General features: G+C 32.8%; 1 pseudogene; it reads right to left on the reverse strand.

Annotated features, from left to right (window-relative positions):
• On the reverse strand, nucleotides 1–4,599 carry LOC121205074 (uncharacterized; annotated as a pseudogene).
• Between the last annotated feature and the right edge of the window lie 9,910 nt (nucleotides 4,600–14,509).

Here is a 14,509-nt window from a genome sequence, read left to right on the forward strand (position 1 = left end):
ATGAGGATATTGTTCTCTCATTGTTTCTTCCGGTTCCCAAGTCGCTTCTTCCATACTATGACTCCTCCATAACACTTTTACTAGAGGGACCCGTTTATTTCTCAGCTCTTTTACTTCTCGAGCTAATATCTGAACCGGCTCTTCTTCATAAGTCAAATCAGACCGAATTTGAATATTTTCAGTAGGAATAATGTGGGAAGGATCTGATCTATATCTCCGGACCATCGAAACATGAAAAACATCATGAATTTTCTATAATTCTAGAGGTAAAGCTAGTCGGTAGGCAACAGGCCCAATTCTTTCCACAACCTCATACAGCCCAATAAAACGTGGACTTAACTTACCCTTTCGGCCAAATCTCAAAACTTTCTTCCAAGATGATACTTTAAGGAATACTTTATCACCAACAGAATATTCAATGTCTCACCGTTTCAAGTCTGCATATGATTTATGCCTATCAAAAGCTGCTTTCAATCTATCTTTAATCTTCTTAACTGTTTCTTCTGTTTCTTGAATCAATTCTAGCCCAATCATTTTTCTTTCATTCAATTCTGTCCAACATACCGGTGATCGACACCTTCGACCATATAATGCTTCATACGGAGCCATTTGAATACTAGATTGGAAACTATTGTTATAGACAAATTCAGCTAATGGCAAATAACGTTCCCAACCTGATTCAAAATCAATGATACAAGCCCGAAGCATATCTTCTAATATCTGTATTACCCGTTCGGACTGTCCATCTGTTTGCGGATGAAAAGTCGTACTAAAGTTAAGTCGAGTACCCAATGATTCATGTAGCTGTCTCCAAAATCTCGATGTGAACCGAGGATCTCGATCTGAGATTATTGACACCGGAATACCGTGTAATCTAACAATTTCTCGAATATACACTTCTGCAAGCTTCTGCAATGACCAATCTGTTCTAACAGCTATAAAGTAAGCTGATTTTGTAAGCCGATCAACAATTACCCAAATAGCATTCTTTTTACTTGCTGACAATGGCAATCCTGTAACAAAATCCATTGTAATACGATCCCATTTCCACTCAGGAATGCTAATAGGCTGAAGTAATCTAGTAGGAACTTGATGTTCTGCCTTTACTCGCTGACATGTCAAACATTTACTAACATATTCAACTATGTCTTTTTTCATTCCAGGCCACCAATATAATTCTCGTAAATCACAATACATCTTTGTTCCACCAGGGTGCAAAGCAAAAGCACTATCATGTGCTTCTCGAAGAATTAACTCTTTTAGTTCAGAAGTAGCTGGAACACAAACTCGATTTTGAAACCTCAAACAATCATACCCGTCAATACTAAAACTCTTGGTTGTACCATTTTGAACCATTTCTCTTTTCTTCAATAATCTATCATCTTTTATCTGAGCTGCTCTAATCTGATCAAACATCATCGGCTTAACCCTTAATTCAGCTAGCAAGCTTCCATCATCATTAATACTAAGTCGAGCAAATATTGCCCTTAATTCCCCCACTGCTTTTCTACTTAATGCATCAGCTACCACATTCGCCTTTCCCGGGTGGTAATCTATAATACAATCATAATCTTTCAGAAGTTCGATCCACCGTCTCTGTCTTAAATTTAACTCTTTCTGCGACAGAAGATATTTAAGACTTTTGTGATCCGTGTAAATATAGCATTTTTCACCATATAGGTAATGCCTCCAAATCTTTAAAGCAAAAATTACTACAGCTAGCTCCAAGTCGTGCGACGGGTAATTACGTTCGTGTGGTTTTAATTGTCGAGATGCATAAGCTACGACCTTCCCATCTTGCATCAATACACAGCCCAGACCGCTTAGAGAAGCATCACTATACACGACAAAATCTTCTCCCGACTTTGGTAATGTTAATACCGGTGCCTCTGTTAACATTTGCTTCAAAGTCTCAAAACTCTTCTGGCACTGGTCATCCCAGATAAAAGGAACATTCTTTTGCAGTAGTTTAGTCATTGGTAGTGCTATCTTTGAGAATCCATTTACAAACCTCCTGTAATACCCAGCTAAACCGAGAAAACTGCGTACCTCTGATACATTCTTAGGTGGTTTCCATTGGACAATCGCTTTAATTTTCTTTGGATCAACCCGAATTCCGTCTGCAGATACTACATGTCCCAGAAATACAACCTCTGATAACCAAAATTCACATTTACTGAGCTTTCCATACAACTGTTTCTCTCATAAAATCTGTAGAACTATTCGAAGATGCTGATCATGTTCTGCTTCTGTCTTCGAATATACCAATATATCATCAATAAAAATCACCACAAACTGATCTAAATACGGCTAAAAATGCGGTTCATCAAATCCATGAAAGCAGCTGGAGCATTGGTCAACCCAAACGGCATCACTAAAAATTCATAATGGCCATAACGAGTACGAAAGACAGTCTTAGGCACATCACTTTCCTTTACCTTTAGTTGATAATACCCAGATCTCAAATCAATTTTTGAAAATACTGAAGCTCCCTTAAGTTGATCAAACAAATCATCTATACGAGGCAACGGATACCGATTCTTGATCGTCACTTTATTCAACTGTCGATAATCAATGCATAACCGCATAGAACCATCTTTCTTTTTAACAAACAACACTGGAGCTCCTCAGGGTGAAATGCTTGGTCTAATAAATCCATGATTTAGTAAATCCTGTAACTGCACCTTCAACTTTTTCAACTCAGTGGGCGACATTCGATATGGAGGTATAGAGATTGGTGCTGTACCCGGATACACTTCAATAGCAAATTCAACCTCTCTGTTAGGTGGTAAGCCCGGCAATTCTTCAGGAAATACATCTGAAAACTCACATACGGTCCTAATCTGACTACACTGACTTCCAACTAAATCAGAATTAATAACATATGCCAAATATGCTGAACAACCCTGCTGAAGCAATTTATTAGCTTTCATTACCGAAATGATGCGTGTCGAACCACTGGTATGGATGCCACTTACTCCAACTCTGTCCCCATCCTCTGTCTGAATACTGAACCTCTTTTTTGTAACAATCCAAAATCACCCCATATTCGGATAACCAATCCATGCCCAAAATTATATCAAAGTCCCTAAATGGCATAATTAACAAGTCAACCAGAAAAGTTTTATTCTGTATAATCAACGGGCATCTTAGACAGACCTGATTCACTAACACTGTTTGCCCCAACGGACTCGACACCTCAATAGACACTCTAGACATTTCGGATTTTAATTTTCTCAACTCAACTAAATTCAAATTAATGTAAGAATGTGAAGATCCAGGATCAATTAACGCATAAACAGGCTCAGAATACAATAAAAATATACCTGTTACCACATCGTGGGCATCACCTTCTTCACGAGTTTTGACCACATAAGCTCTAGCTGGTATTCTGGCTTCAGACTGTTGAGTAATAATATCACTGCTCCTTCTACCAGCTCCTCCAATAACAACCGAACTACCTCTACCTAGACCTCTGCCTCGAGCAGTAGATACTGATTTCTGTGATGTGACAGGAGTATCATTTTTATTCTTCGGACAGTCTTTAACAAAATGCTCCGTCGACCCACAACGGAAACAAACTCCGGTCACTTTCCAACATTCACCCAAATGTCTCTTTCCACAATGTCCACATTCTGGAATGTCCACATTTCGAGGTGGACCTCGTATACTACCAGTAGATACCGTCGTCTGTTTTCCCTGGCTTCTTCCACCTCTGCCTGATCTAAAACTGAATCTCCAACCACCCTGAGATTCTTTTGGTCTTTTCGGCTGAGGGTTTCAACTGGTAGTTCTCGTATGCTTCCCAGCTGGTCTAACACTTTGAGTCTTTTTATTAAAGCCCAACACTTGTTCTACCATTTTAGCTCGCTCAATCAAGTCTACCATTTCAGTAATACGTTGAGATACCAACTGTAATTCGATCTTATCTCGTAGACCCCGTAAAAATCTCTTACAACTATCAGCTTCAGTTGGAATAAACTCTGAGGCATATCTACTGAGTCTCGAGAATTCCCTCTCATAGTCTATTACTGACATGTCACCCTGTTGTAACGTCAAAAACTCTTGTTTCTTGTCTTCGATGTACATTTCTCCGATATATTTCTTTTGAAACTCTTTCTGAAATAGATCCCAAGTTATCTGACTCTCTGGTAAATGTCGAACCACTGATTCCCACCATAAGCAAGCTTCTTCTTGTAACAACGATACAGCACAAATCAAACACTCTCGGGGGGTACAATCTAATTGTCGTAAAATTCTTTTAGTCGACTTTATCCAATTTTCAGCTACAGATGGATCGACTCCTTTCAGACCCATAAATTCATTGGCACCATACTTTCTCAATTCCTTTATCAGGGCTCGTCTTTGAATTGGAACTGAAGTTATAGCAGGAACAATTTCCATTATTCTTTGTAGTGCATCGGCAATTTTTCTATTTGTATCAGAATCATCTCTATCATTTCTTCTTTGTGCTCTAGGAGGTTGGTTTCTCACCGGGTTAATACTAGGTGTTACCGATTCAGTTTCATCTAACCCGTAAGATTCGTCTTCTCCAGTATGCATTTCTTCATCAGTATCATTTATTCTTTCATCCGACATCTTTAATCTATAAAACAAAACAAATAAATAGATCAGCATCCAAAAATCCCAACTCAATTTCGACTCAAAAGTGGCATGTACTTCTAGACTCAATTTCGAGCTCGATATAGCCCGAGAATCAGCTAAACCTGATAGCTCTAATACCAATAAATGTAACACCCCCTAACCCCAAACTGTCGCCGGAACAGGGCTACGAGGCATTACCGGATATATCAGACAACTTATGGATATTTTACAATTATTATAACATTCATATTATAATTGAAGAATTATGTCCCTATAATGGACTTTCGAAGCCCAACACAAGTATTAAAGTAGAATGGAACGGGACTTGTTCGAGTATTCAGAGATTTTTTTTTACAAAAATTTCGACAGCATTTCTTCTTAATTTTTACATAAAACCCCCTGCAAATTCAAACCAAAAACCAACTAATCCAAAACCAATGGCACAATCAAAAACAATTTAAACCTAAATATATCTAAATCATAACCAATTCATTAACATAGTCATTTAATAACTAAACATTCATAATATTAATCCAAATTAACTAATAACTTCATTCATTTTTTCATTCCAACTTATACCAAATTATATAATATAATATTTACTATTTTATCAAACGAATAACAAAATATGGTATACCATTCTTATAACCAACTTTACAAGTATATCTGTATAATTTATACAACACCTAATACAACCGCACGCTGAGTATTCCGTACTCAGTGGTATTACCATAATTCAAATTATAATAGCAATAAAGAATTTTAATTACCAAACATGTAACTATCTAATTTCACAAATATCAATTCATTTTTAAACTTTCATTAATTAATAATAACGATACAATTTTTATTTATTCTTCAGTTTCCATCACATATTACATGTAACAATTTCAATCACTACATGAACATTAAGTTCATGCCTTTCATTTTCAATCTCAATTTCAATCCACTATTCAACTTTTTCGTTTATTTTAATATTTCAATAATATAATCAATCAATTTATTTTAAATTTCTCATCTTAGATATTCACCCTATTAACAAATCCGGACTTTGACAGATACACGGATTCCAACCCAACACACCAGTACGGCACATTGTGCCTAAAACGGTACATAGTACCTGATCAGTATACGACACATAAAGTGCCTAAAACGACACACGAGGTGCCTGATACGACACACGAGGTGCTTGAAATACGACACATAAAGTGCCTGATCGATATAGCCGGCAAATCCCGTACACTTCCAGATCCTATGGCATGCCAATTATATCCGACTTAGCCCGACTAGTTAATAGGGTATTTCAATTCTCAATTCACTTTCATTTCCATTCCAAGATTACTTTTCAATTAAAATTTTCACATTCAAATCAATTTACAATTCAATTATACGCACACATTCACCATTCAATTCAATTCTCATTCAACTCAAATATCGATACTTACCTTATAATTCACTTATTAAATATAGAATTGATATAAAACATTTAATAAAAAGTAATTTGAATTATAGTAATACAAACCGCGAATTTCTCGTTTTAATCCTCGATAGCTTTCTCCTTTCCTTTGTGGGCCGATGTCTTGGGTTCTTTGTTAACTACGAAAATAATAATAATTTATAATCATCAATATAACACAATTCAATTTAATCCATGAGCCTAAACATGCAAATTTAACCATTTTTATACACATAATTCCACTATTTACTTATATGTTCATTCAAAGCTGTCTACTTGATTCATTGTTACTAAATCATTTATATCTTGAGGTATAAAACTCCAAATTAAGATCCACTAATTTTCCCTAAAACTAGACTCACATATCTTCTTACCATAAAATTTTTAGAATTTTTGGTTAAGCCAATAAGTACATTTTATTCTTTAAAGTTTCCCCTGTTCTGCTGTCAAATAGTTCCGACCATTCTTCACTAAAAATTAATTATATCACAGTACAGAACTTGGATAATATTCCCATTGATTTCTGCTGAAAATAGACTCATTAAGGATTCTAAACATATAACTTTAAGCCTCTAATTATTTTAATTCAATTTTTTGTGATTTTCCAAAGTCAGAACAGGGGAACCCGAATTTATTCTGACCTTGTCTCACAAAATTCATTATATCTCTTAATTTACAATTCAATTGCTTATATCGTTTCTTCTATAAGAAACTAGACTCAATAAGATTTAATTCCATATTTTATTCATCCTATAATTTAATTTCTATAATTTTTGGTGATTTTTCAAACTTAGACTACTTCTGCTGTCCAAAATAGTCATAGTACAAAATGTTGATTTACTTTAATTTCAATTTAATCCTAACTAAATTCACTTACTTTTCTATCTTAATTCATACTTTATTTCTATTCAAATTTTGTCCAAACTCATACTTAACTATTAACTTTCCAACATATTTTCATAATTTCAAATTTATTTCCATTTAATCCCTAAAACTCAAAACTTATAGCTTAGTTTACGATTCAATCCTTTATTCAATTCCAATCAAAATTTCTATCAAATAAACCCTCAATTCCATCATTTTATTCAACATGAACCAAACTTAGAAATCTAATGACTTTCAAAATTTCTACTTAAAACAAGTACTATTTATCTCTAGGATTCCAAAAAACTCAAAAATCATAAGAAAATGGGCTAAATTGACTTACCAAATTAACTTGGAACCTTTCAAACCCTATTCTCCCTTTTTCTTTTCTTTCTTTCTTTCTCCCCTGTTTCTTCTCTATTTCGTTTCCTGCTATTCTGTTTCCTTCCTTCTTTTTATTCTTTTGTTTCTTTCCTTTATTTCCTTTTTATTTACTTTACTTTTAATAATAATAATTTAATATATATTTTTACACATAAAAATCTGAGATTTTTATGCTTATGCCGCCTCACTTAGGACAAATGGCATAATTGTCATTTTGGTCCTCTTCATTTTCTTTTAATCTACAATTTAACTTTCATCCTTTATTCAATTTAGTCATTTTTCCTAATTACTCTTAATTAAGCTAAATTCACCTAATTTAAACCTAATTAAACACATCGCTAAACTCATAAATATTTCTAGTAATTATTTCGAACTCGATTTACTAAGACGGAGGCCTGTTAATGTACTTTTCCGATGCCCGTGAATTTTGGGTCATTATAATCTAACTGTCATTTATGACACCAACTATCACGTCTCATTCGGAATTATTAACAACATGTCCAATCACCACCCTAGTCACCTATAACACCCCTCACTCGACCTGATCGCCAGGTCCGAGTTACAAGATGCTACAGTCGTTACTAAAGTAACTTCAAACAATTAATAATCATTTTACATTATAATACAAGCAATCATCATCAAAACAACTCATAATCACATTATACAATCTTTTTCGAGATTTATACAAGCTTAAGAAAGCTCACTTGCTAACCCGAGCTTGAAAAAGGACCGAGTTACAATATTTTCAAAGTTTTCAAATCAAGTATCGATATCTTTTCTAGGTTTCGATACTAATATGAAATTCGCTGTTTCAAAAAATTAATTTAAACTAAAGGTATCGATAGCAAACTTAAAGTATCGATACTTCTTTTAAGGTATCGATACATTAACTTTGTATCGATACCATTTTAAAGTTAGATGTTTGAAAATTTTGAAGAAAATCACTAAGTACCTGTAACACCCCATACTTGGTCTAATTCCCGAACCCGAGCTACGAGATGCTACGAATAAATTTGGAACAATCAAGTGCAATTTAAAACTTTTAATGATCATATAAATAAACACATTAGTTATTTACAATGAACACAGAACTAAATCGAGCTTTTAAATACACTAGATTAAATTCAAGCATGAAAAATGACCAAACTGTAAATCTTCCAAAACTTTGGACTAAGTATCAATACCAAAAAAAAATAAGTATCGATATTTTTGTGATAGGTATCGATACCAAAATCAATATTGATACCATTTTGGCATTCTGTAATTTGAAAACATTGTTCATTTGGTCAAGTATCGAGACCTTGGTCCCTAGTATTGATACTTTTATCCAGTTGGTCAAAAATTACAAGTTTGGAAATTCATTTCATGCCCAAAGCTATATGTAACACCCCTAACCCTTATCCATCGTCAGAACAGGGTTACGTGGCATTACCAGACTATTCAGATCAATTATGAACAATAAACAAGTTAAATAGCAAACACATCATAAATTAATTATATTGCCCATATTATGGACTCTCGAGGCCCAATTTAAGTATTTAAAATGAATCGGGACTTAATCGAAAATTCAGAGAATTTTTCACAAAATTTCAAAATTTTTCCAATGTACAGGGCTTACATGCCCATGTGGTTTAAGGACACTCCTATGTGACCCTAAAACATGCCTGTGCTTCAGGTCGTGTCCAACCCTGTGTAACTTTCTGACTTACCTCACACGGTCAAGCCACACACCCGTGTGCTAGGCCGTGTACCTTACACGGCTGAGACACACACCCGTGTCTCTACCCGTGTGGCAATACCTGAGCATTCTGTTTCTAAAATTTTAAGTTGTAGGGGACACATGACCTAACTAAACGCTCATGTGTAAGCCGTGTGTCTCACACGGTCTGGCCACACGCCCATGTTCCAAGCCGTGTGGACTCAAAATGAACATTTTACAACAAGTTTACCAACCCTACAAACCTCGTACAATAAGCAATTCATTTTTCAATCTTTCAACCAGTCCAAAACAAGATTAAATACATCTACAACACATCAGAACTATCAATGCAATGATCTAACTCATGCATGTTCATAGATATTTAAGATAAGTTATCTAATCAAGTCATTTAAATACCATTCAACCAATTCAAATTAAAATCATATAAATGGCTATATTATAAGACATATATTTATATATATAGATTAACCAATATCATCTTACACACCATTAATATTCACATATCTAAATGACATATAAAGACAACCTAGGTACATGCCATTTTTAAAAGAGAAAATACTTCACCATGTGATTTGAGTTTGGGATCGGCTTTGGATGCTAATTTAACGATTGAATTTTAACCTAACCTATGCACGAAAACAATCGTACGCTGAGTATAAACTCAGTGGTATTTCTATAATCCGGATACTTATTAATAAAAAAAATTATAATGTTTATACACATAATCATACATAATAAAAATCATTCAATAAATAATCAATTTTATAAAATCATCATATCTTCTATTTCAATCTCACAAATTGCTATTCAATAGCATTTCACAATAAATTTCTCAATTTCAATTTCAAAATCAATATCCATTTCGTATTCAATATTGTCGAAACCATTTTTTGAAATGGTCGACTTTAAAAAAAACAATAAATGGGAGTCGCCACCAATCATTTTTTATGAGGTGTGATCGGATCACCTCATAATTTGATCATTTTAATAAAAAGTTCAATTTATTAAAACGATGATTTTGGTCTACGAAATTCAGAAAATAGGTTCAAGAGTCGGTTACGCACGAAAAAGGATTAACAACCCCGTGACACCTAAAATTGGTACCTAGTTGATTACTCAATGTTTTAATGTCGAAAATTAAAAATTTGATGAGATTTTAAAATATGATTTTTTGTTAAAGTATTACTTAATTGAATTTTTACAAAAAAAAAGGGGTATATTTCACGTTAACCGAGGAAAAAGATTATGTCCCGTAAGTTAGGACATAATGCCATAAATCCTCGAAACGAGAATAAACACCGAAAATTTTATTTATTTTAAAAGATATTTGATTATCTCGGTTTTAGAAAGAAATCATATTCCGTAAGTTAGAACACGATTTTTCTAATTCCAAAATACTGAAAATTAATCTCGGTTTAAAAATATCTTTTTTATGCATTATGCAAAAACGAATAACATTTGAAATGTCGTGTACTTAATTTATTCGGGTATGGTATAAAAACGGTTAAAAGGTTAAAAATGTCATGCTTAGCAAATAATGATAGTGCAACATAAATTCGTAGTGAGAGTGGCATAATATGCTGAACAAAATATAAAAGATATAATAGTAATAATAAATCACGATACTATTATACATAATAGAATAATAATGAAAATGATAATATAAATAACAACGATAATAACAATAATAATAACAATAATAATAATAATGAAGAATATAAAATTTTGAAATTATAAAAAAAATAAGTAAATAAATAATGAAATAAAAATAATAAGTAAATAAACAAATAAAAACTAATAAAGGTTTAATTAAAAATTGAAATTAAGAAAACAAACAAATAAATAAAGCGATATTAAATAAAACAGTTTAATAATAATAATAAGAATAAGAATGATGATGATGATGATGATGATGATGATGATGATGATGATGATGATGATGATGATAGTTGAAATTAAATAGACTAATGACTATATTGAAATCGCAATGAAGTTAGGGTGTTCAAATTGTAAATAATCAAAAATAAGGATAAAAAAGAAAGGCCCCAAAACTAATGGGGACCAAAAAGGAAAATATCCCTGGTCCTTTATGGGCAGCGATTTTGAGTCAAATCGGGGGACTAAATTGAAAACAAAATAAAATTAACGGGGTAAAAATTAAAAAAGGAAAAAGGACTAAATTAAAACAATCCAAAAATGCAGAAGGACCAAGAGCGTAAATAGCCCAAAAATTAAAAACATGTGGATCCTCTCTGGCGCGGGTCGGGTAAGGGCAAAATGAAGTCGTTTTGCTGCCTGAGGGAGTTGGCCAAAATGGCGTCATTTTGACACCCTGTATAAGTCAAAAAATTTTACAAAAAATCATTCCAACCTTCAAAAATAAAAAAAATCTGAAAAAAACTCTCTCCCTCTCTCTCAAAGTCTTCAAATCCGGCCTTGGCTCTGGCCACCGACTGTCGCGCTGATCGCCGGTCGTCGATGTCGGCGTCGTTGTCTGCGGTAGCAGGAAGGTCAAAAGTCGCATTTTTCTTCCTCTCAGCCTCCCAAGCATGGATCCACCGATCACCGGCTGAAAAATGGTAAAAAGCTTTGATCTTTCTCCTTTATATTCGATTTTTTAATATATATATATCTATATATATATATATAGATTTATATTCGAAGTAGAAAAGAAAAAAGGAAAATCACCTCTTGGATTGTTGTTTATTTTTGAATTTCTTTCTTTTTTTTTTGGATTAGATTGTCTGTGTTTTTTTTTTGTATTCAATCTTGTGTAATCGAAAAAATTTACAATTTTTTTAGGCTTTTATAGCCCGAATGCAATACATTATACATTGTTTTATATTGCTTGCTGTCACTTCTATCTTTAATCTTTGCAAGTGGCGGTGGCAAGAGCGGTGGCCAGTGGCGGTGGCAGGCTTTGGCAGAGGCTAGGGGTTAGGCTACGACGCCACTTGGGTTAGGGGGATTAGGGTGTTTTCTGATAATTTTTAGGTTATTGGACCTGTTGGTTTTTTAGGATTGGGCTAGTTTTGGGGTTGTTGGGTTTAGGTTTAGGCTTGGGTTTTAATTGGGCTGTCTAACTTGGGCTTCGAGTTTTGAGTATGTTTGATTGGGTTTGGTTTGGGTTGATGTAAATGGATGGACTGTTAATTATTGAACTTTGGTTTTTATATTATTTGTTTGGGTTTTGGGTCTTTTTGGGCCCCGGGCTAAATTGGCCCACTACAAATATTATTCAATATCAATCATTCGATCAATTTATTCATATATCCCTATTAACACAACTCAGACTCCGACGAATACGCGGATCCAACCCAAACACACCAGTACGGCACTCAGTGCCTCATCGGCCACGCTGAAGTAAAACAATACAGTACTCAATACCTCATCGGATTTATCCGAAGCAATAATAATATGACACATAGTGCCTCATCAACTTGAAGTCGAAGTATCCCTGAACACTTTCAATCCTATGGCATGCTAACTATATCCAACTTAGCCCGACATTGTTAATAGGGTATTCAATTCACTTTCAATTTTCAATCAATACACATTTTAATTCAATAATCCATACATATTCATAATCCAATTCAATACCATAATATCAACATTTACCTCAATTTTCACTTACCATACATATCATTAATAAATACATTTTATAATTATTAAATTCGGATTATAGAAATACAAATCGTATTTTCCAAGCTAATCTTCGTTGACTTTTTCTTTTCCTTTCTTAGCCGACGTCTCCTGCTCAATGTTAGCTACAGAAATCGAAACAATTAAAATTTATCAATACACTACAATTTAACATTGAATATTCCAATTTATATACAACGTTTGCTTTAATTTCAATTTAGTCCTTAAATCAAACTAACTATTTTCTTACAAAACTAATTCCATATCTCAATTCAATTTCCACTTTAATCTAATTTCAACTTCCTAATTACACCATAAAATCCTAAATTTGAAATTCTTTCAATTTAGTCCGTACTATATAAAACTTATGATTTGTTTTGCAATTTAATCTGTTTCTCAATTCTAACTTAAAATTCTATCAATTCAAACCCTAATTCTTCAATTAATTCAATATAAACCACATCTAAAAATCAACTAACTTTCAAAATTTCCACATAAATCAAGTAATATTTTGTTCTAGGATTCCAAAAACATCAAAATTACAAGAAAAAGGGCTAAATTGACTTGCCAAATTAACTTTGAATCCTTAGAACCCTAATTTCCCCTTTCTTTTTCTTTCTTTTTTCTTTCTCTCTTTTTCGTTTCACTTCTCTATTCTTTCTTTCTTTTTATTTCTTTTACTTTCTTTTATTTACTTTATGTATTATTATATTATATTATTATTATTGTACTTAAGTATTAAATATAAATATATGTATATTATACATACACATGGAATAATATTTTCCATACATTTGTCACTTATATCCCTTATGGTTTATTTGCTAATTTAGTCCTTCAACTTTTCTTGATTCTATAATCAAACTTTCACTCCTTATTCAATTTAATCCTTATACCTAATGAAACTTAGTTCTAACTAATTCACCTAACCAAATCTTAATTAACCACTCTACTAACTTCGTAAATATTTTTAATAAATATTTACGAATCCGTTTTACGAAAATAGAGATCTAAAAATGCACTTCCTAATTACTGACTATCAGGTCATTACATTACATCTTAATTCATAGATATAAATAGGTACACATATTACCTGCATAAAACTCACTCAATCCATTACAAACATGTCATAATTCAACCATGATTTATTAACCATCTTATCTATTACAATTAATAACTAAGTATGCAATCATCATATGAAACTTATTTCATCATAAAAAAGGTTTCAAATCAATCCAATTACCAAAATCACTCATTCATACTGCAAGTTACCAATAGTAAATGACAATTTCCATATCAATTCACAAGTAAGATATCAAAACCAAAACATGCCTACCATTCAAATGACACAAAACACATTCAAACTAAATAAGATCAACATGATAATTCTACAACTTACTCCACATTCATCACAAGATCAACATGAAACACAAGCTTACATCATATTCCAACATTCAATTATTTACATTTTTAACTAAAACCTTAAATTTGACAACTTCAAAACCCTATATACATGCCACAAACTGAAATAATCAAGTAAAAAAAAAACCAAAACAGAAACTTGATAGTATGAGCCTTGAAGTTGATCCGACAGACCAGTTTCGCAAAACGAAAACTACAAAAAATAGTAAATACAACAGAGTAAGCTTATATAGTTTAGTAAGTTCATAATTACTTAAACAAAATTCTTACCTCGATTTACAATTAAGTAAACAAATATAACTAATTTAATATGTATTCCCTGTCAAGAAATTTACAACAATAAGGTAAGCGTTTTACACATCATTTGTATAATCACTTAATCATTCAATACAATATACTTTCGTATCATTCAATTA

The sequence above is a fragment of the Gossypium hirsutum genome, chromosome A08 (assembly GCF_007990345.1).
Source record: "Gossypium hirsutum isolate 1008001.06 chromosome A08, Gossypium_hirsutum_v2.1, whole genome shotgun sequence".
Classification (NCBI taxonomy): Eukaryota; Viridiplantae; Streptophyta; class Magnoliopsida; order Malvales; family Malvaceae; genus Gossypium; species Gossypium hirsutum.